Raw genomic sequence first — 3,354 nt, forward strand, 5'->3', positions numbered from 1 at the left:
AGGCATCAGTCTAGCGTCGCAGACAAATTCTCAATTATCCAGAGAGACCTCAGTCAGATGAGTTTCTTCTGTCTGTGAGGAAGCTGAATCACTGTCATACCACCCGCCACTATATGCTGCTGTTTTTTCCCAGTGCCTGTCACTACATGTCCTTAAATTAACTTCATACACAACGAGTGAGTGTGTGTGTGTGTTTGTGTGAGAATGAGAGAGTACATTCACATGTTTCTGTCGGGGCTGTAAATGTCTGCATGTCTTTATCCATGTATTTGTCTTTGCATTGTGTGTGTGTGTGTGTGTGTGCGTTTGCCCCCACACCACCACAGCACCAACCACAGGAAGAGTGGGAGAGAGAGGAGAGGTGGACCACGGAGCGGTTAACCTCATGACATCACAAGCTCCAAGCCGATTGGCTGTTCCCGGAGGCTGGAGGGTTTATAAGCCAACCAGGAGGCTCAGTTTCTGCAGCAGCATCACTGAGCAGTGAACAACATCCAGGGAAACCCAGGAGATAAACTAAAGGCAAACCACGTCTGTCTGCTTCTGCTCCACAACCTGCAGCTCAACTCCTGAAGCTTCCTCCGACTGCAAACAAGGTCAGAATGAATACACGACACTGAGCATTATGTGTATAGTTTACCGTATTTGGTTGGAGTTTTCCTGCAGCACTGGTGCTCTGATGAGAGGTGAAAGGGCAGGTTAATATTTGTATAAGCTGCTGGAAATCTGCTTTATTTAGCCTGAAGAATACAATCCAGCATTTAGAAACTTGCAGTGTGAAAAGTTCTTTCACTATATGGCCAAAAGTATGTGGACAGCTCTGTCTTCATACTTTTTTTACACTACTTTTGGTCTGTGGCTGTTTTCATGGATATGGGCAGATCCTCTTAGAAGAGATATCTGAATGCTACAGCATGCAGTGATGTTTGAGGCATTTTGAGGAAGGGCCTTCAAACCTATGCACAAAGCCAGTTCCAAGTTTGTAGTGGAAGATTTTCAGTGGTCTGCACAGAGCCCTGACTTCATCTCCATCTTCAACACTTTTGGGATGTGAACTGTGAGACCGACTTTGTCACCCAATGTCAGTGTTGGTCCTCACTAAAGCTCTTAAGGATAAATGGGAGCAAATCTCTGCAGCCAGATTCTATACTCTGGTGGGAAACCCAGAAACCAGGACAGTGGAGGCTGATACAGCAGCAGATTAATGCCAGTGGCCTTGGAAACATGTTGGGTGTCCACATACCTTTGACCATATACTATATATTGTAGTGTGTATTATTTATGTACCATTAACATATCCAGAGCGACACTGCAAAAAATTCTTATAAAAAAAGATTTAATTTATTATTGTACTATACTGTAAATAGTATTTTTTAAAGAGCAAATGCCATTTGTTTTGATCCTAGCACTGTAATCTGCCTCATAAAATGTAGTTTCCACATACTGACAATTCTCATAAAATATTGATCAAAATGTGCATTTTTGGAAACTAACATTTTGTTTCACTTTCAGTAAAAACTAAATGATTTATAACTCACTAGTAGACAGCAATGGCCTAAAGATTATTTTGCAGTGTACTTGGTGTAAAGGGTATTTTGTGCAAGTTTTCTAACAAACTCCAGCTTCATTTTGACTGATTTTCAAACACACTTATACAACATTTTCAGAGATTAACAGTCGGTGTTGAGCAAACTGACATTGAACCCACAGGAGGGTTTGGCTATCTGCCATGAAAGCTCTGCAGTTTATTGCAGTTAATTACGAGTTCTTTTTTAAGACTTTATGGCAGTGGAAGTCCGCCTGTGATTGGTCAGAGGTGAAGCCGGGGCGGCAGTGTTTGATTGGCTGATTAGTGTCACAGTGACACCAGAGAAGGAAGGGGAGGCTGTGGGCAGCAGGAAACAAGCCTCTGGATTATGTATCACATGACCAGGACCATCCCCGACTAACCGCAATGAGTAAACATACTGATAACACACACTTACTGAGTACACAGTGCTTTTTAACTAAACATCTGAACAGAGTTCAGGTTCTTCAGGTTCAAACTGAGACTTTAGGTGTTAGTTTAAACCTGGCAGTGAGGCATCGTCATGTTATAGCCCTCAGTCCAAAATAGCTAACAGCTCAACAAAAGACTGATGATTCCTTCTCGGGTTTCATTTAAATAGACAAAAGTTTGGAGAAAAGTCTCCGCTGGTCTCCGCCTGGCAACCTCACAATGAAGACTCCAGGAAGTCAGTGCTCCTGCCCAAGAAATAGTCTGGCCCATCACCCCTTGTAATACCACAACTTGTCATGTACACACTTTGTTTTTTGCACAGATATAACAAAAACTATATGACATGTTAGTTAGTGGGCTTTGGAAGGGCTGTTTGGCAGATTTTGTTACTTTTGGACAGAACCAAAGATTACCCCTGCTTCCAGTCTTTATGATAGGCTAAGCTAATTTCCAGCTAGCTTTAGCTTCATAGTTAGCGTACAGATATAAAACCGGTATCAATCTTCTTATCTAACTCTCAGAAAGAAAGTTAATAAGTGTGTTTTTCCTAAATGTAAATTATTCCTTTAACCTAAACCCATTTCTACCCTAAACTCTAAAACCAAGACTGAACCCCCAAACAAGGAAGAGAAAATGTCCCTACTCTCAAGTCTTTATAAAGAACAAGAACAAGAACACACATACTGAACATAAAACATTCGTAGCCCCTAATCCTAGAACTACCTTAAACCGAATTCTAGCCTTAGGTCTAAAACTTAATCCTAACCTCCAAACAGCATTTAAAAGACTTGAGGACTTCAGATCCAGTTGCAAATATGTGGACGAAGTCAAAAACTCGTACTGGTCCTCACAAAGATAGACGTACAGAAATACACACAGGCTTACAGTCCTATGGGCGTCTGTCATGTTTCTGCTGCACTGTGGCTTTCCACTTATAACCTGGTGAATTACACAGTATAGGAAGAGTCCATCATTAAAGACAGAAGCAGACTCTCAGACTGCTCCTCCCACACATACATGAAAAGAAGATTATAGTAAGAGAGAAATGTTTTTAAAGATGCTGTTAACAAGGTTTAATCTTAGTCGTCCTAATCTAGTTTAATCTGCAGTTAAAAGAAGGATGCATGATACTGACATTTTGCTGACATACCACTTAAAAAGTACTCTGAACATCAGTAAAAGTTACTGTTGCCCATGAAAAGACCAAAACCGACAATGAACAGATCCCACTAACAACTACTGTGTGTGTAGCCAAAGCCTTATATATCTCATTCCTCTGTGCCATAGAGCTCCATTGTTGTCAGGAACTATTAAAAACACATCAATGAGCCAGACTGTTGCACTGGGTGACATGT

At 41.2% G+C, this 3,354-nt stretch overlaps 1 protein-coding gene across 2 annotated transcripts in view; it reads left to right on the plus strand.

Annotated features, from left to right (window-relative positions):
• Positions 1-464: 464 nt before the first annotated feature.
• spp1 (secreted phosphoprotein 1) overlaps positions 465-3,354 on the plus strand; it is a 7,210-nt gene continuing 4,320 nt past the window's right edge. For both annotated transcript variants that reach the window (XM_035668074.1, XM_035668075.1), the window contains exon 1: positions 465-596. The gene's annotated coding sequence lies outside the window, so the exon portion shown is untranslated. The remainder of the gene's footprint in view (positions 597-3,354) is intronic.

The sequence above is a fragment of the Morone saxatilis genome, unplaced genomic scaffold (assembly GCF_004916995.1).
Source record: "Morone saxatilis isolate NCDOM2014 unplaced genomic scaffold, NCSU_SB_2.0 Contig21, whole genome shotgun sequence".
NCBI lineage: Eukaryota > Metazoa > Chordata > Actinopteri > Moronidae > Morone > Morone saxatilis.